General features: G+C 40.4%; 1 pseudogene; it reads left to right on the forward strand.

Moving 5' to 3' along the window:
- The window catches only part of LOC144783910 (vomeronasal type-2 receptor 26-like), a 155,376-nt pseudogene that overhangs the window by 118,442 nt on the left and 15,461 nt on the right, over positions 1-21,473 (forward strand).

Raw genomic sequence — 21,473 nt, forward strand, 5'->3', positions numbered from 1 at the left:
TTTATAAAATTTTAATGAAAATTGAGTGGCGATCATGGCAAGGGTTTAAAAAAATTTAAGAGCAATATTCATTTTAATAGATTCCAATCTACCCCACCATGAAAGATGCAATGAAGACCATTTAGACGTTTTATCTTTAATATAATCTAAAACAAAGTTAATGTTGATTTTATAGAAGAAGAGAAGAAAATGCCCAGATATTTAAATGTATTCTTTTGCTAAATAATTTTATTCATGGAAGTCATAACAGGAGTACAGTACACATTTAAAGGAAAAAAAATCTGTTTTGTTAGTGTTTAATTTGTACCCAGACACCATAGAATATTTTGTTAATATTTTTTATTAAGGAAGGAAATGAGAATAGTGGATCACTGATAAAAAAAGTACATCATCGGCATGCGCTAGGGTTTTAATAATAACATCCTTAACATTGATTCCTTTAATAGTATCACATTTTCTTATAGTGGCAAGAAAGTGTTCAATACCGATTAGAAACAATAGTGGGGAATGGGGACACCCCTGACGTGTACCTCTAAAAGGGGAGATTTCATTTGAAACTTGGCCATTAATAAAGAAACGTGCAGTAGGAGCAAAATATAAAGCTGAAACCATGCGGATAAAAGTGTCACCAAAATTAAGAGACGATAAAGTATGAAATAAAAATTGCCAATGAAGTTTATCAAAGGCTTTTTCAGCATCCAAAGCCATGACTCCTGAAGGACTAGTCAACGTATGACCTTGTTCAATGACATGTAACAAAGTTCTTGTATTATTAGCTGAATATCTTTTTTTCATAAACCCAGATTGATTTGGAAGTATAATAGAATCTAGGGGATACACGTGTGGCCAATATTTTAGCATATAATTTACAATCTTGATTAATTAAAGAAATTGGGTGATAATTAGAGTGGGGTCTTTGTCTAGTTTAGGAAGAACAATAATTAAAGTCTCAGTAAAAGAACCAGACGTAATTCCTAATGAGCCAAACGATGTAAAAAGTTGAAGTAATAAAGGTGAGAGTTGGGATTGAAATTCTTTATAAAACTCTGCAGGTAGACCATCAGGACCCGGAGATGTGTTTAGTTTGAGAAATTTTATAGCAGATAAAATGTTGTCCTTGGTAATGGGTAATTCCAGTCCAAGTTTATCCAATTGAGAAATCTTAGGTAGATCACATGAGGATAGGAAAGAATCTACCAAAGAATCATCATCATTAAAATCAGGTTTATTATATAGCTTAGAGTAAAAGTCCAAAAACTCATTAACAATATCTTTATGAGATAAAGCAATTTTACCATTGGGGCCATCAATAGAAGTGATTTGAGTTTTATCTTTTTTAATACAGAGGTAATTTTCTAAAAGTTTTCCAGATTTGTTTGCATTGAAACTAAATTTAGCTTTGGCCTTAGAAATCTGAATGCCAGCTCTTTTACTAAGAATTGTATTAAAATCATAGCGGAGCTTTTGTAAGTTATCCCTGTATTGTGGGTCATTAGACGTAATAAAGAGACGTTCATTTTTCGCTATTTGTTTTTCTAAACGTTTAATATTTGCATTAAAGGTCTTATTTTTGTGGGCCACAATAGAAATAGTAGCTCCTCTAATATAAGCTTTACATCTATTAACCATAGAAGTAGAACCTTCAGCATTCAGTTGAAAATAATCATTAATGGCGGATAAAAGTTTTGGCTTATTATGTTCATTGAGAGCTATGCCCAAATTCATTCTCCATCTAGATTGCTTAGTAAAGGTTGAATTTAGATTTAAAATACAAGAAATCATAGCATGATCAGAGACATCAATATTTCCAATCATAGGGGTTTTGATAGAATTAATAAGTTGTCTTGTGACTATTATATAATCAATTCTAGAATGGGAATTGTGTGGTTTGAAAAGAAAGTAAAAAATAAATTCTGTAGCGAAATGGAGACGCCAGATATCAACTAATTTAGTAGCTTGGAGAAAAGTTTTAAAAGCAACATAAACCTTAGGGGGATGGAATTTCGTACGAGATAATCTATCTAATAAAGGATAAGAGATAAAATAAAAATCACCAGCAACAATTAAAGGGACATTCCCAATTTTTAACACCTCCGTTGCAAGATTATTCCAAAAAACAGGATCATCCGCAGAGGGCCCATAAACATTTAATAAAAATATAATAGAGTCGTGAACTTTAATAATTAAATATCTCCCATCTGTATCTGTAAATTTATTTAAAATTTGGCAATGAAATTTCTTTGCAAATAGTATAGCTACACCCTTTTTCTGGCCATTAGAAGGAGAAGAAACTTAGGGCCATATTTATCAAGCAAATTCACATTTGCAAACGCCGAAATTCGCAGAATTTCATCCTTTGCGTATGCAATTTGCTAAATGGTATGTCTTAAGGAAAATTTGTGATTCCTTATTTTGCAATTGCATTTAAGGAATCGCAAATTTTGCGATTCCTTAAATGCAATGTATGAAGCAAAACATGTTTACAAATTGTCCTTAAGGAATCACAAATTACCACCAACTTCAAGTTGGTGGTAAGTTGCGAATTCCTTGAAAAATGCACATTTTTGCATTTTTCAAAGTGCCATGTGATGCACATACATGCCCTTAGGGCATGTATGTGTGCCACATTTGCACCCATGCTTATTTCAGGGGTGCAACAGGGTGTTCTTTGGACACCCCAGCACCCTTGAAATTATTCTCAAGTTGCGATTCTCAAATTGCGAATCGCAAATTGAGAATAACTTCCTTTTCATTCCTATGGGCCTCCTGGCTTGCTACCTCATTTTGGAGTGAAGATTATTTTTATGATCCTTTTTTTTTTATATATGAGAGTCAAAAATTCATTAAAAGTAGAATGAATGAGAATAAATACAGGTAGCAGTGAATAAATCCTATTAGAGCGGGTGCAGCAGCTAAACTGAGCTATGGGAGTGGCTAGGCCCTTTCCTAAAGGATTGCTCTGCCCCCCTGACTAACAAGTCTGGCTGTACCTGAAGGCAGAGCTGGAGCAGGGGCTGTAGGACGAAAAACGCTGCTTTCTTTGATGAAAATACAGCAAAAAACACACCAATCCACAGGTACAGGTACAATCAGCACAGCAACCTCACTTCAGCCGCATTTCTGACCAAAAATCAGCGTTTTTGATGTAAAACGGGCAAAAAAACGCCAAAGCTTACTCGGGAGCGGCCATCTTGGGTTGGGCACTCGCGCGAATCGCTGGTAATCTACTTTTAATGAGCCAAACCCCAGTGGGCCTGCAATGTCTTTTAACTGAACTTTCAGTCTTAACATCATGGACCAACCTGGAAATCAATCTTAAGAAAAACAAAATTGTGCTCCTCTCGAATAAAAAAGGACAAATGGTTCATCAATGGTACACAGCTTTCCCTATGAGACACAACATAAATACCTTGGGGTAACATTTGGCAGAATGCGGCCCTTTAAGCCCCACCTGGAAGCAATGAAGCACAAGGCTGTTGCCCTGACGGCAGGATTAATGACACACCTCGGTCCAGTGATGGGGCCACTACAGAAGTCGATGTCTGCCAAATTCCTTCCATCAATCACCTATGGCTGTGAGCTTATTCTGGATAGAGCCGCTAGGCAGTTATACCTTCTACTGACAAAAGCACCCAGACCTTTATAGCGACTACTGTAGTAGAATCAGCTAGAGAGTGGAAATGGCGTCCACCATGTGTGCCCGGGCCTTTTTATTGGCAGGGTCACATGTCCTGTGACGCGTGGACTGGATGGGTGTTGTGTGGGTGTATACCAGCCGTGAGGGAGTGGCTGTGGCATGCTGACAACTAGACCTGTGATCAGCAGATCACTACAGGGAAGACCTGGGACATGTAGCCTTGTCGTCATCCCCTGTGAGTGTAAGTGGAGTGGGCTGGCCTGGCATATGCCAGTCCAGTGTAAGGGTGTGAACAATGACCCCGGAGCTCTGGGGGTGGTTCCATTCTGGGCTGGACAAGGAAGTAACTAATGTGTGTCTCCCTGTTGTAGTGCCGGCACCCCCCCGGACCTCATTCGGCAATGTGTCACCCTCTGACCCAAGTCCAACGACATGAGCAACATGGTCGTTAGGGGTAATCACTGCCCCTACATTCATCCATACTTCCACACATGAAAGATCATAAACATGACATATCTGTGTGATAATGAATGTTTAATGCACATTCAGTGGAGTGTTGCAGCTGGAGAAGTACAGGGCCATGCAAACTTCACATACCAATTAAGGCCCATTGAGGGCCAGCAAGAGTCCTTCAGAGAATGATAAGTCCAAAGGAAGAGGAAGAGTTCAGTTTGCAGTCTGGGTGCTGTGTCATTGGCGATCAGACAGAATATGGCACTCCGTTTCGAGGTCCAACGTGAGTGTCGCAGAGTGTATCGGGAGACAGTGGAAGGTGATGATGCAGAGGGCAGAACCAAGCAGAAACTGGCCATATGGCAGAGATGAATGCTACAGTTTTCTTCTTACCAGGAAGTCAGATTCGTCCACATCTTCATCCTCTGCTGTTTCTTGTGCCTCACGTGTGGGCGGTGGTGTTCTGTCTCCAGCAGTGTGTGGCAGTGATTCCTCATGGGCTGGAGGTGGAATGTCTGCAGCACGGTGTGGCACAGACACTTTAGGGGGCGTAGATGTGGATGTAGTGGTAGCATCTGCATGCATCAGCGCCAGGCCTTGTGGCAGCAATAGTTAAACAAAGAGAGAGTAAGGGATTAATTCGCAACACGCGAACGGAGTGTACTCCTGGTCCCCTAGGTCCAAAGTTTAACATAAACATAAAGAGGAGTACCGTCAGAAAGCAAAAAATGCGGACTGAGTGAGATGACTATCAAATGAAGAGAGTCCTTCTTTTGTTTAAAAACCCCTCACTCACCAACCTGGTTGGTGACATGCTTCATCATCGGGGTCCACCCTAATGGCCGAGTGCCATCAGGGTGTGCTGCGACACCTGAATTACAGTGGAGCGGGTATTTTGTGTGTTGCGGTTTGTAACACATTGTTGTCAATGTTGATGTGCTCTGCATGTTATGTGTGTGTGCTGCATTTATGTGAGTCGCCCCTGCAGCTCTGAATTTGCTGCCCCTTCTCCCTTACATGCGGTGTGCTTGTGCAGTGCTGTGATTTTGGTTACTTGGGTACATTGGTCTCCAGGTGGGAGTTGTGCATGTGTGCCATTGTGTCCATCTCCCCCGTCCCTGGTTGTTACTCACCCTGTTACTGTTGTGTCTGGTCATGTTGAGCAGTGTCCGGTCCCCCAACTCCTGCCACCGTCTCCCCACTGATGACTGTGGACACCATTTCCTCCATCTCATCCAGGTCCTCCTGTGGTGCTGGACTGCCACCTCTAGTCTGCATTGCTGCCTTCTGGTTGTTGGGGTGTTTCAGCTTGATTTTGCGCTTGACATCATTCCAGCCCCTCTTGACCGCTCCCACTGTCCTGTTCAGCACGACTGCATTCACCTTATCCACAATGGACTGCCAAATTAAATTTTTTGTTTCCAATGACACAGTGGAGGTGACAAACAGTTGTTGATGGTGTTCTAGCACCTCCTGTTTTCCTGTGGACTGAACCACTTCTTCCTACTCTTCTTCTCCTTGACCTTCCCTCACCCCAAGGTCCCAGGCTGGTCACCTGGGGGGTTTGTGGGGTTCTGGGTGTCCTCTGTACTTGCTCTGGCAGCATCCATTGTGCTTCGCTGTTGTTGGGCTTTTGTTTGTATATTTTTTTCTACTTTTATGGTGATTTTTCCCACCTGACATGGGTGAATTGCAGGCCTGTCGCTGGTTTCTGCTGATTTTTGTATCGCAATTGGCCTCATCGCAGCTTTTTTTTCGTGTTTGCCATTTTTGCGTGTCGCGCTGACTTTATCGCAGACATTTGACACGTTATCGTGAGCCTATTGCATGGTACCGCCATGTTGTGACTACAACGTTAACACTGCATTATTTTCCCACAATAGACTGCTATAAGAAGAGTTGCGTTAAGTTACTTTTTCAGTAATTATCACACATTCTTCAGAATAGCTCCCAGAGTGTTTCGTTAGTACAAAGTCCTCAAGTTTTGACGCCAGCTTGTCACTTAAATCTGTTTCAACCTTTTTACCCACAGAACAAGTAAAAACAGAGGTATTGTAGAACAGTGTAGACCACCCTAGGACCCGCAAATTATGTGCCACATATGCCAGCCGGTACACAGACATAATTTCGACCTCACAAATATCGAGATACAAAAATATCGAGTTAAAAATATAGACCAGACAAAATATCGACCAGACATAATATCGACTACAAAAATATCGATTACTATCGATATTAATAGCCAAAATATCGAATCAAAAATATAGACTAGACATAATATCGAGTAGATAGAATATAGACAACAAAAATATGTAAAATTAGGTAAGTGTTTTATATTTTGTAATAATTGTGTAATATAAATCTGTAGCGGGTTATGGGTTTATAGGGGAATAGGGTGGGAAGTAATTTAAATATAATTAAATAAATATGTAATATAATAGTAATTGTTAATTAATTAATAATTGTTAATTAATTAAAATATAATTGTAATTAATAATAATTGAATAATTGATAAATCATTATTTGTTACTATATTATTTTTTGTAGCGGGTTGTGGGTTTATAGGGGAATAGGGTGGGAAGTAATTTAATTTTAATTAATTAAATATGTAAATAAATAATAATTTTAATTAATTATTATTTGGTAAATAAATAAAATATAATTGGTAATTAATTATAAATATTTAAATAATAAATAAATAATAATTAGTAAATTAATTTCTGTAGTGGGTTGTGAGTTCATAGGGGGATAGGGTGGGAAGTAATTTAATAATAATTAATTAAATATGTTAATTAATTAAATTTGTTAATTAATTGATAATTGACCATTAAATAAAATGTACTTAGTAAATAAAAGTAATTGGTATTGGAAATTAAATTTAATTGGTAATAATATTTCTAATATTTATATTTATTTTTGTATTTTTTCCTTTTGCTACTGTTGCACTTACTGGAGTTGGAATAGTAATTTTTACCCCTACGCTATCCAACGCTTTCCCTACTGTTGCACCCATTGGAGTGGGAATAGTAATTTTAACCCCTACGCTATCCAACACTTTCCCTACTGTTGCACCCACTGGAGTGGGTATGCAACGTTTACAACACAACTTTTACAACGCACTACAATTACAACAAAACTTTTACAACGCAAAAACTTTTACAACGCATACATTTACAACACATGTTTTTACACCGCAGATACCTTTACAACGCATACCATTACAACGTAAGTATTGGTAAGTATATAATTATTTTTAAAATGTTATATGTTTGGGTTTTTGGGTAAAGGGGTATTTTTAGGGTTCAGGGTCAGTTTTCAGTTTTTGGGTAAAGGGGTATTTTTAGGGTTCAGGGTCAGTTTTCAGTTTTTGGGTAAAGGGGTATTTTTAGGGTTCAGGGTCAGTTTTCAGTTTTTGGGGTAAAGGGGTATTTTTAGGGTTCAGGGTCAGTTTTCAGTTTTTGGGTAAAGGGGTATTTTTAGGGTTCAGGGTCAGTTTTCAGTTTTTGGGTAAAGGGGTATTTTTAGGGTTCAGGGTCAGTTTTGGGTTTTTGGGGTACAGGGGTACTTTGTAAAAATAAAGTAAAATTACCTTTAAATTAAATTAATTAAATAAAATTTTTAAAAAAAATTATATTATAATAATCTTAATTAATTTATATTAAAAAAATGTGTATATACTTACCAATACTTACGTTGTAATGGTATGCGTTGTAAAGGTATATGCGTTATAAAATCTTGCGTTGTAAATGTATGCGTTGTAAAAGTTTTTGCGTTGTAAAAGTTTTGTTGTAATGGTAGGCGTTGTAAAAGTATGCGTTGTAACGTCATACATCCCTGGAGTGGGAATAGTAATTTTAACCCCTACGCTATCCAGCGCTTTCCCTACTGTTGCACCCACTGGAGTGGGAATAGTAATTTTAACCCCTACGTTATCCAGCGCTTTCCCTACTGTTGCACCCACTGGAGTTGGAATAGTAATTTTAACCCGTATGCTATCCAGCGCTTTCCCTACTGTTGCACCCACTGGAGTGGGAATAGTAAATTTTACCTCTACGCTATCCAACACTTTTGCTAATGTTGAACTCACTATAGTTGTAACAATAAATTTTAACCATTTTCTATGCTATGCTAAAATTTTTATATATGTTTATTTAATAATATGTTTATATATATATATATATGTGTATTATTTTTTGGTGATATACTTTTTTAAATTATATTAATTATTTATTAATATTACATTTATTTAATAATTATTTCTAAGTTTATATTAAATATATTTATTACTATATTAGTTTTAACTTAATTTTAAGACATTTAAAAAAATCGATATTTTGACAGTCTGTATTTTTGTAAGTCGATATTTTGGAGTCGATATTTTGGTACTTACCTGTTTAAAGATAGGGAGTCGATATTTTGTCTCTCGATATTTTTGACTCGATATTTTTGTATCTCGATTTTTGTGAGGTCGATATTATGTCAGTGATCCAGGCCAGCCACAGGACCAAGGAGGATTTTATCAATTTTAAACAGTCCTGCAGAATTCGTCTGCTTAAACTAAGTTCCTCCTTTACCCAGATCGAATTCTAGAGCTTTAGGGGGCCAAGGCATAGCTGGTCGGTGAGAAAGTTTAAACCTAATTCCTTGTGGACAAATTCATAGGGTATGCTCTGTGGGACCCCAAAAGACCTCTCAAAAATCTAATTTCAGCCCTTGAAGAGGGGTGACACGTCCATATCCCCATATTCCACTGCGATAGCTCACTAGGGGGATGCACATGGCCCTTTAAATATCCAGGACCAAATGAATATGATTGCATCCACGCCAACAGGAAAAATGTTTAATGTTGCTCTGTTAAAAGACAAAACATTCTGTGTGATTAGTGCGTACCAATTAAGCTCCGAGTCTAATAAAACCCCCAGATACTTGAAGCTGTCTACCTGACTAATGTGTTGGCCTTTTACTACGCATTTCATTGTTTTTGTATTTGGAGGACCAAACTTTATGGCATGTGACTTAGAGAAGTTCATTTTTAGGTCAAGACTCCTCATTAAATCAATAAATGTTTCTAAGTTTTTAGTGTTGTAAACGTATCTAGGACCCTAATTAAATATTCCCGATTCATGCCCTTATGTGGTTATAACAGATCGTATCCTTATAAAGGCATAAGGATCATATCCATATTTAGTCATAGCCAATGCAGTCCAAATACGGCAAGGCTACTCCCCTAGACTCCTAGAGAGTAAAACGCGTTCTTTAAACAAACCAAGCCTCCAGCAGCCCGGGAATACCCCCTGCTTTTGTTTTGATTTGTCCAAGAACTCCTGGAGTCCTGAAAGAACTGAAAGTTCTTAGTGACGTCTTATGTCCAACCTTACGTCAAACTTGGCACCTTCCAGGTATAAATATACCAGCATTTGCCTTAAGCAAACACACGGTGGTTCGGAGCAGATCGGCTATCTACTTACCCAGAGCCCATCTGATGCGAGTGCCAAAGGAAGCTGACCCTCCCATTTGATGCACTGAGAGAGACGCTGTCTTTTCTCCTGCCGAGAAATCCAGCTCCAGTGTTTCCAGTTACCCTTGCGGGTTGCTGGGAGATCGAGTCCTGAAAGAGATACAAGACATCCAAGGTACGGAGCTGATTAGATCCTTAGAGAATTCTTGATTCAGATTCTTGGCAACAACTATCTTAACTTAAACTGTAGCTCACTTACTCCTTCCCACGTACTAGGCTTAGATTAGGTACACTGGGGTAGGCTTATTTTAGAAACACCAGTTGAGTACGTTTAGTCAACTTTTATCATTGTATGTATTTTATGCATTTTATCCGTTTTAAGTATCATATGGCTCAGAAACCATATAAATGCTTTTACAGTATTATTTCATAATACTCTTCTTACTGTACGCACTTTACTTTATGACAAGTATTGCAATTGTGGCAATTCACTTCTCTTGCATGAGAAAGAGGACTGCTCAATAAATAACACCTTTTTATTGAAAACGCCCGTCTCTCTATTTTTCTGCACTCTGGTGAAACTAAGCATTCACGATTGACTGAGTGAAATAGTTATCTATTGTTTTCACACGACTCTGGAGATATACTCCTTATTTTGGAGGGAGAGAAGTTGTCATGTTTATGCGGTTGTCAGATACTAATCACTTCTTGTCTATTCAGGAAAGTTAACTCCTTCCTGTTCACTCGAGAATGTTTCTAGTGACCTCAGAGCTAGCTGGCATTCATAATTAAGTCTAACATATTCAATAGAGACCTAGTCGACCTCAGTCCTACGTCTAAATTATCGTTTATGTTTTTCCAATGCGCAGAGCTTATTGGGAATATTGGAACTACACTACATTAGCTGTGCGAGCAACTAAAACTGCATCATCCGCATAGAGCAAGATGGGTATTGTACGACCTCCTCCTTTAGGAACGTGAACACCTGGTACTGACAAGGCTTGCTCTATGTGGTTACTATAAAAGATAAATAAGAAAGGGGCTAATATACAGCCTTGTTGCACCCCATGTGGGAAGTTGAAAATGCTCAGTGTTTTCCCCATTGGGGCCAAACCTAACAATGGCTGAAAAGTCATTGTGGTAATCACACAAAAAAGTTATTAGAACTGGGTCAACATCTATCTGTTCCATCATGAACCAAAGCTTAGAGCGGTTAACTCTTTCAAAGGCAGCAAAGTTACATGAAGGCCAGACGGACTGCCCCCTGCTCAGCCTTTGCATATTTACATGTTAATAAGTAAAGATTAAGGGTTTGGTCTATAGTCCCCGGCCAGGGCGAACCCCTTATTGGGGGTCAGTTAAAAAGTTTCTCCCCTCGGCCCCATCAGCTAGTCGATTTAATAAAATCCAACCAATGATTCACGCCTCCGAATCTATGAGGGAGATGGGCCTAAACCATGCTGGGTCTTACCTACTATTGATTGGGACCAGGTTAGTGGGAGAGGTCCAGCAGCTGCAGCGTTTAAATGCAGTGTCAATAGCAGTGCCCATAGATCCATGCTGATTTTAAAAAGGTCCCCTGGCACCCTTTCCGCCCCTGGTGCCCTATTTGAAGATAATTGGAAGATAGCGGCTTTAACCTTGGATAGGTTAAAAACAATATGATCTACTTTCTGGGGCCCATTTAATAATGCCGGCTCCTCATTTAAGCTATAAATGGCCATAAAATGGGCAAACCAGGCCTGAGAAGATATTGTGCAGACTTGGGTGGGAAGACGGTCATTGCTAAAAAGAGATGAATTAATGATGCTTCAAAAAGCAGAGCCATCACATTGCCTGCTGGCAGTTAATAGCTTACCCCAGGACTCCTCTTTGAGTTGAGCCTTGCGTTCCTTGCAAGCCGTTCCCATTGCAGCTCTGGCCAAATTGGCCTCTGCTTTGCTTTGCATGCAGAAGGTTCCAGAGGTCCTTATGGGTTCTGGAGCACCGACTGTGAAACCACTTTGCTACATGAAATCCCCAAGGTGTAGCAGTTTTACAAAGCCCAGATTTACTCAACCTACAAATGATGAGGAAAGACAGCAAAATGCTATGAGGTGACTCATGTTCGGACAAACATGTAAGAAAATCGGGTTGACACAAGATGAACAGCTTGTGAGCAGAAACTGCTGGAACAATGGATGCCCACCTCACCCTTTGAGCCTGATCCATCAAATTGATGCACTCTTTATATAGAGGAACTAATCCTAGTGATTTATTGTCCCAGTAAAATGAGGCTATTAATGGGTTATGGTCACTCATGTTATGGCTTAAGACATTAAAAACTAAATGTGAAGGGAAAAAGCAACAAGAAACAAAAATGTGATTTATATCAGTGCAGTGTCCTCCCCCCTTAAATGTGGGTAGTCTCTTGTTTTGATGATCCTGATTACTATCCATTAAATTCATTAGATTGAAGGAAGAGACAAGGCTTTTCACAGCATCACCTAGAAGAGAGTGTTTGAAATGTGCCTGGAATTCAAATGAGCCCTCGGGGTCAGGGTTACTGGTCATTGTACAAGAAAGGCAGGGGTGCGAATTAAAATCCCAGGCAACCATGATTAGGGTAGAAGCTGGTTCCGAGTGGTAAAAATCATCAATGCTTTAAGACTGAAGATTGCATCTGACTCGTTACTGGATGAAACCGTGCTGTAAAGATTTATAAGAAGCAGTCCACATTTATTTGGGAATATTAGGAGGGTGCCCTGAGAGGTCTTAGAGTTAGACATTAGAACCTCTACTTTACATTTATGCTCCAATTTTACTAGGGTTGTGAGGCCACCCTTAGCTCGCCCACTAGAGAAATGTATTGCTGGAACTTGGTGAGGAGAAACCATCAAGATGTAAACAGCCCTGAATATCCCCCGTTTCCTGTAAACAGATAAGATCATAATTCTTTTACATACACAACAACCCTGCATCTGTGAGCTTTACTCAGTACCCCTGAAATGTTCCAGCTAAGGACTGCAATGGTGTCTTGTTTTCTGGTAATCAGTTCTTGATTCAGAGTGAAGGGATTCTGAGTACCACTGGTTGGCAAAAGTCATATACGTTTAAAGAGGTCTACAAATACTGAAACTGTAGTTGCTTGGATCAGCTTGAATTATGGACAAAAACAAAGCTACAAATGCAAATAATGATAACACAGGAGGTTAAAATGCATTATAATAAAATGCATGTTAAAATACGTGTATGTGTGTGTGTGTGTGTGCGCACGCGCAAGTGTGTATGACATATCTTATTTCAAAGCCCTGTACGACTTTGGACTACCTCTCTTGTAACATACAAGGAACTCCAACTAACAACATATTTCTAAAACGTCTGGGACATTGAAAGATGCAGTCCAAAGGTGCAGGAAACAAAAAAAAGTATTGCTTGTAATCTCATAGAAAAGCACTGCAAGGGTTAACAATACTGTACTTAACCGGTGTTCCCCTGCTGAACAAGGGAAGTGGCGTATCGCCGGCTGTACCAATTATGAGGTAGTAAAGAAGAGCGACGCAAGAGTCTGACCAATGGTGAGTAGCAGGAGGGAATAGAGTAGTATTATTGATGACAGCAGATCTTGCAGACAGCGCGTGTATGCTGATGCTTGACTTAAGAACTGTACACTGAGACTCCTGCAGATTGTGTGACTCCGGGAAAGAAACCATGATTCACATCCATGGCATCTGTCCTACTTTAATGTGCGAATACACAGAGCTGTTAAGAGGGATATTTAATCAAAACATGATATGATCATGCAAACAAGCTCTCATTGCAGCACTAATCCCAAGCACACACAACTAAGCATGCAAATTGTCAAATTCCTTGCAGGCTTCAGTGCAAAGGTAAAAGCCATTGGGAAAAACACATAATCACATTGGAGATCCCCCACTGTAAATGACACATATAAATAAACACTGCACTGTCACTTTAGCTCTCGCTGGTCCAATAGCAATGAGATGGTGTCAACATGATTACCCTGCTATCAACCATTGGCTTACGCCCGATCTCTTGAAGGATAAGACATTGCCACTTCAGTACTTACTATAGCCTTATAGCCCGCCGTAGCGGGCTATACCGGCTATTACAGGCCCGCTGCAACCTTAAAAGCCCGAGCCGAAGGCGAGGGACTTTAACAAGGCAGCGGGACTTTTATAGCCGGCATAGCCCTGCTACGAAGGGCTACAAGGCGATTAGAACATTCTGCCACTAGAGGGCAAAATGTTTTAACAAATAAAACAAAGCCTTGAGGGAGAGCGAGTGGATTGAAATCCCCTCAGGTTCCCTGAAGCCTTTGTTCACAGCCAGAGCTGTGAAAAAAGAAACATTGGAATGTTGGAGCTCCGGACTTATACCAGCTATTATAAGCCCGGAGCACTCCATTGTTTTCAATGGAGCTTCCAACATTCCAATGTTCTAATATAGCCTTATAGGCCTGCCGTAGTGGGCTATACCGGCTATTAGAACATTGGAATGTCGGTAGCTCCATTGAAAACAATGGAGTAGCTCTGGGCTTATAATGGCTGGTATAAGCCTGGAGCGCCAACCAACATTCCAATGTTTCTTTGTTCAAAGCTCTGGCTGTGAACAAAGGCTTTAAAGAGCCTGAGGGTATTTCAATTCCCTTGCGCTCCCTGAAGGCTTTGTTTTATTTGTTAGAACATTCTGTCCTCTAGTAACAGAATGTTCTAAAAGTCTTATAGCCCTTCGTAGATGGGCTATACCGGCTATTAAAGTCCCTCTCCCTTTAATGCTGGAGAGGGCCTTTAATAGCCGGTATAGCCCGCTATGGCGGTCTATAAGGCTATATCAAAGGCCCGCTGCAGCGGTAAAGGCCCAAGCCGAAGGCGAGGGACTTTAACAAGCAGAGGGACTTTAAAAGCCGGTATAGCCCAGCTACGAAGGGCTATAAGGCTATTAGAACATTCCATCACTAGTGGGCAGAATGTTGTAACAAATAAAACAAAACCTTCAGGGAGCGTATGGGGATTGAAAGCCCCTCAGGCTCCCTGAAGCCTTTGTTCGCAGCCAGAGCTGTGAACATAGAAACATTGGAATGTTGGAGCTCCGGGCTTATACCAGCCATTATAAGCCCGGAGCACTCCATTGTTTTCAATGGAGTTACCAACATTCCAATGTTCTAATAGCACTTAAGTTCGATTGGTCGGACAGTAAAGTGATCATATTAGTCTGTTTATCCATTTCAGTATTATTAATTGTGTCAAAAGTGTACTTGATAGGTACGGCCATACCAGTACTCACTAGCAGGCCAGCAAAGAGAATATTGAAATTCCTAGGGGGAGATTTACTAATCTTTTTCTGCCGGCTTACTTTTCAGAGCTAAATAACATGAAAGTAATGCAGAGCAGCGCCTATAACTGCTTTCCATTACTTAGTGCCAAGGGGGCGTACCATGGTTTGAGCATGGGCGTTCACATACAACCACCCTAGGTTTCTCATACTAAATCCTATTTACTAATTAAAGTAGACAGAGTATAGCATAAAGTAGGTGCAAGGAAGGAGAAATGCATTTTCGGACTTTTTACTTGTGCTGCAATTCACAGCACCCATATAAAGAGCAAAAAGGATTAAAGTTAGTCAATGCATAGTATTTTGTACTGGAAGGATAGCCTTCCAGTACAAAACCTATTCCAAACTCACAGAGAAACCCTTGCACTATGGTGCAAAGGTGTATGCGTGGGGCAGGGCAGCCGATTTCAGCGCTTGTTCTTGGCAAAGGGAAGGAGAGTGCCATATTTCTGGCGATCTTCTCTCTCTTGTACTCGCAGTGCAGCGAAGCATTTGCGAATGCTGCACATTGCTGCAATAGTGCTGCAATAGTAAATGGTAAATCTGCCCATCAGTCTCTTTCTGATCCACAAGTGTGTACTGTCAACAGTCATTGCATGGAGAAAATCAGTTTTCGTTGTTATCCTGAAATTTAAATAATGTGTGTAATGTTTTTCCTAGATAAACCATGGCAATGTGTAATCTATGCACTTTTTAAAATAATTTGAAATTGATTTGAATATTTAGGTTCATTGTAATATTTCTCTGCCAGGCATAATAATTGTCACTGACCATTGGCACACCTTCTGCACTGGGAATTGTTGGTATAATAGTTTTGTATTTATTGACGCAGAAAACTGGTAGAGTGCCCTCACAATACACTACATTAGGCCCAGCTTATGATGGCGCGTGTTTCCCTTCCTAGCACCACATGTCCAATCACAGGATACTTGTTAATTACCTCTGTAACCTTAAGACCTTAGAATTTGTGAAAATAGTTGCATCCTTCTCAGGATATGCATGTGCAGTGCTTCATATGTGGCTTGCCGGGTCTGTGGATGGCATGCAAAAGCCTTAAAGCCTTAGATTGCATCCCAGTGTTGGCCAACTATTGAGTACAGTTTAGACTACAAGGGAACGGGCAGGAGATTCTGACCAAACTACAATACATGTCCGATGCCTCTTCATAGCTTCTTCTTTTGGGTCACTTGCATAGGCTCTTTTCTGACATAATCCACAACCATTACCAATTGGTCTATGATGACAGCTAGATAATGGGAAATTTGGTTAGGATTTGGATTAGGAATACCACAGAACTGCACTTCCTAAAAGTGTATTAACTGTATTCATATGGAATTTTTGAAATTGCTGATGCTTTCTATTTGTCAATCACTAATTAGTAGAACACAGATTCAGTCAAATGCTCCCCAATGACATCAAAGAAGGATAAGTAGGAGAACTGTAATCGAACCAATTATATTTGCCGTGCAGTTTGGACACAGATTGGGGAAACTGCACGGTAGGACATCACCATGGTTTAAACTGTGCATTCTGTCTATATGATTTACAAGGCTGATGTGATCATGTGAAACAAAGGCATACCTGACGTCCCCAACGCCATCGTGGTGCATCGGTATCTAAGAGAAATGGCTCAAGTAAACACACAGGGACTGATTCACAAATTGCTCTTTGTAGTAGGTTTTACATTCCAACAAAATATACTGTGACGTGAAAGTTCTGAAAAATAGTAAACTGTTTAATTTGGCCCTCTCTGCAGGTCACCCCAAATCCTTTGCCTTCACCCCTCCTGTTTGCTAAAAAAATATTTTGTTGGCCCTAGGTCTCTGTGCACTTTGCCACTGCTAACCAGTGCTAACGTGGTTGCAATCGCTCCTCTAAACATGGTCAAATTGGCTTACACCCAACTGGCACATTCAATTTACTTATGGGACCCTAGACAAGTGGCACAACCATGTACCCAGGACCAGTAAAATAAATTGCTGCTTTTGGGCCAGCAGCACTCATTTAAATAACCTTTTAAAACATACCTCCAGTCTGTCAATGCAGCCTGTGAGCAGTTTTCAATTGCCAGATCTACCTGGCAAAGGACGTCTTTTGCCACCTGTAAACCTCACTTTACAATATATATAAGTCACTCCGAGGGTAGACCCGAAGCAGTGCAGAAAGCAGGGTCTATTGTATTTAAAAAGATGAACATGTACTTTTGAGCTCTACTTGTCCAGATAGTGAAGATCCCCTTGATTTGCTTTTCACAATGTGAGGCCTATCCCTCCTATAGGATAACATTGGGTTACTTTTATTACCATAATAAGTGATAACCTTTGATTATAACAGGTAAAAATATCATGTTTGGTTTCAATAGAATTGTAATTTAAAATCTTCTTTAATGGTAAAATAACATTTTTAAATCTCAATTTTGAAAATTCCAGTTTTAGAAGTATGGCATTTTCTTGCTCTAACCATTTAGGGCCTGCGGCTTGTGTCCTGGGTCATATGACTGTGATTAGGATGACAGTTGGCCTCAGTGTATTCCTCCCAGAAACTGAGAAATAAGGGAACTAGATATTGGAAGGATCACACGTCCTGCCAGGATGTGTGGGGCAGAGCATTTTCCTGACCCACTAATATTTCAAAGAAGCTTGCTCCAGCACACTCACAAAGAAGTTCACCCTAGTTTTTTTTTTATCACACAAGGCCTATTGGAGCCTGGAGAGGGAGGAAAAAAATTCCAGAACCAGCTGTGGGCGAAAAACACTAGAAGCTTCTACAAAGCTGGCACCAGATATAACAATTTAGCTTTCAGGCACACCCTTCAGTTCCCTCCTGGACCTATGAAGGACCCAAGAAAGACTACAGAAGGCTCTCCTGCTCATTGAGGCCTGTTTTTTCACTTTAGAGGACTGTCCTGCTGCTACAAGACGACAGCCCTGCTGCTTGAGGCCTGCCTGGTATTCTCAGAAGACTAAACAGCTGTTTGAGGCCTGCCTTGTCACTTGATTTCAGGACTACCTGAGTGACTCCAAGGGCTAGTTGGCCTCCTGGAGCATTTCATTTACAGGCCCTGGATATATGGTATACCACTTTACAAAGGACTTACAGGTAAATTAAATATTCCAATTGTGAATGCACCAATGTTACCAACCTTAGGGGTGGAGCGCATGCCCTTTAGCACTGCTCTGCAATGGTAAAGTGCTTAGAGTCATAAGGCCAACAAAAATAATCATCAAAGAGAGAAGGTAAGCTGGTAAGATTTGGAGAAAGAACACCCTATGGATGACAGGTCTAACAAAAACCTTATGATTGATTAATAAATATTATAGATATGACTGATATGGTTCCAGGTTCCTCTGTCAATTTGCAGTGAAAGTTGTGCTCCGGGATACAGGAAGTCAGCCATTGCAGGACGCCCACATTGTTGCTTCAACTGCATCCCCTGTCCACCGGGAAGCATTGCTAACAAAACAGGTAGTTTTCATTGTTTCTACAAGATGTTTTACGAATTGGGAAAATAAATAAAAATGCAATTGATATGTTTAATTTTGTATCATCACTTCAACTTTTAAGATAGGTCTGATATGAAACAATAACTTTTATTGTTTTATTAAATCAAATCAACATACTGTACTTGTTATAATGCAGATCCTCAGGATATAACCTGTAGATAATAATGCACTTTGCACAGCGTGGTAAACATGAGCAGCATGGATTTAGTGCTGAATAAAGCTACACTTATGATTATTGCAATGCCTGGTCGTAAACCCCAATTCCCGCTTGAGCTCCCCCTTCATGTGCGATCCCTGTCTTCATTAAAATTCTTACACATGTTTCCAGTTTCTAAGATGGCTTTTTTGCACAAGCATTGCAGTCCATGTACTACACTGAAGAATTAATACATGGAAAACTGGCAATAATGGGAACATGTTTTCATATGTAATGTTATCATTTTGAAAAAAACAAAAGTGCATGTTTTTTGCTATTCCTAACTGTCTCAGCAAATACGATGTAATTCATCAACAGACCCAGTCCAGCGGCGTCAAGATATATCAGTGACTCTAAAGGAGGGGCAGTCAAATTATACTGCTACCAAACACTCTCTTATACACTTTATAAGGAGGTGATGCACTGTACTCCGCCCATGTTAAAAGACACACCTGTTCTCCCCGACAGTACCACAGAACAACAATTATTGTGACCCAGAACAGTTGGTCACAAGAGTCCACACCATTGTGTTGGACTGAATTCTTAATAGAAAAAATGTGCGAGAAGCAAGTGACTCCTCACGGAAACACCACCAACGGGGTAACTGGTATGTATTTTCCAGACAAGCCCCTGTCTCATCATCGGTAGTCGCCTGCTTCTCAAAGAAAATAAGAAGAAAGAAAAGAAGTGTCCAAAAAAAACATTGTGACAAACAGTGGAAAGCAGAAGTCTCTGCTGGTGACAAACACAAAAATAAACAAGTTCCTAAAAACACAGCACACAATTCCCTTAACCAACTTTATTCCTAGGGAGGTGATTATATGTTGATTGTATTAAAAAGGCTGGTAGCTATTCATGCATACCATTACCTAAGGCCAGTGCCGACATGTTTCACTGCTATAATGCCTTAAGCAGTTTCATCAGGGCTGCACTCATATGCTGCCACTCCACTTTTGGACACTAGTTCTGTTATGCACTGCCAAGAAAGAACAGGTGAAGGAACATGGTTAAAAACATGTAGACCCAAGGTTAGCAATTCGTATGTAAAAAAGATGATGATGTGTAAAGAGTGTTACCCGGAGTCAGCCAAGTTAGTCATACCCGCCGCTCCAGTGTCAGAAAGGTAACAGGGTACTTCAATAGTAAGTTTTTCCCTTTCACTTAGTCTTAAGTTTTTCTGTTGGAAAGAGAGTATATGCAAATGTGTAACATACATCGTCGTCGGAATCACACAGACCACAATGTCACTATGTACCACATGGCCCCTACTCAGTTAGTCACCTTCTGGTGTCGACTCTACACCCCCACTGCTTGATTCGTGCTAAGTAGTCCACACATGGGGATTGTACATTTACTATAAAAACAACAACCGGCATCTAAAACTCAATGCCCACTGCCCACTTTATTTTGGGAAGCCGTATGTAGCTTGTGCTGAACTGCCAAACTAAACAAAACGTTCCTCGTTTGCTCGCTCGACAAGAGAGCGCTCACCGCCCATTGTTAAAATTGCCACAGTAAGCCAGGTGCCACTCGAGCCCAGCTGCCTTTGTGACCACACGGAACCCCGTGTGTTGTCAAGCCTGCCTCGTATGCAGAATACCATTGTCCCACTGCCCAGGGAGTTACACTCAGTCAAACCAGTAACACTCTCCCACTCAATGCCTGACCATCCCCGAGTAACGATAGCTCGCCTCACCGTAAAGACATCGGGAAACGCTTTTCCTCCGCCGTGCAGCTACTACGCCGGCGCGCGTTGAAATACAATTGTTCCACAGGACCCCGCCCCTAAGTTTATGTCATGTGACCACGGTACCGGCCGCGGCGGCCATCTTAGACTAGTCAAACCCGGGTGCGAGCGTCTGTAAGGCGACTAAAAGAATGTATATAATGTAAATAACACCGCTCCATTGCACTGGTAATGTCAAAACACATAATGGGTGGTGCACTGTTCTAATAACGGGATTCTCCATATTAAGTGTGGTAAATCTCCTTCAAATTATCGAAGGTATGTTTGTACTTGGAATGGATTCCTCATTCGTGCAAACACCGGGTGTCCAAATAGCAACTTTCATCAAAAACAACCAGGGGCTCAGGAGAGCAACTGCTGGTGTAATCATTTTAAAAAAGAGCACCCATATGGTGATTGTATACACCGATCTCTATAGATAGGACATACATTGGGCTGTACACTCCATAACTCCTGAATGTATGAATCAGCTGCCCTTCCTATCTGGTGGATACTTCATCAACCCAAAAGACCTTCAAGGAGCTGATTGTGCCCCATACCAATACGGACCTCATAATGCAAGAGACATCTAGTTACACTGTAGTAAATACCCCATGGACAGGTGTGTGTATGGCCCTCCCCGACCAAGCCAGGATGGACCCAGGTGCAACTGCTACATTTATAAGGGGCCCGAACAGAATGGAAGTACCAATTATAGTTTGACCTTGTTCCATTCTATAATTTCCTTCAGCCCAATACGGTCAGTTTTTTCGTTGTAAATCCAACGGGCTTCTTTAGCCAGTAAAATGCCTTCGATGTTATGTGGGGTAGCCTTTACCTTCAGTACCACAGAACAACAATTATTGTGACCCAGAACAGTTGGTCACAAGAGTCCACACCATTGTGTTGGACTGAATTCTTAATAGAAAAAATGTGCGAGAAGCAAGTGACTCCTCACGGAAACATCACCAACGGGGTAACTGGTATGTATTTTCCAGACAAGCCCCTGTCTCATCATCGGTAGACGCCTGCTTCTCAAAGAAAATAAGAAGAAAGAAAAGAAGTGTCCAAAACAAACATTGTGACAAACAGTGGAAAGCAGAAGTCTCTGCTGGTGACAAACACAAAAATAAACAAGTTCCTAAAAACACAGCACACAATTCCCT

This window comes from Lissotriton helveticus, chromosome 10 (assembly GCF_964261635.1).
Source record: "Lissotriton helveticus chromosome 10, aLisHel1.1, whole genome shotgun sequence".
Taxonomy (NCBI): domain Eukaryota; kingdom Metazoa; phylum Chordata; class Amphibia; order Caudata; family Salamandridae; genus Lissotriton; species Lissotriton helveticus.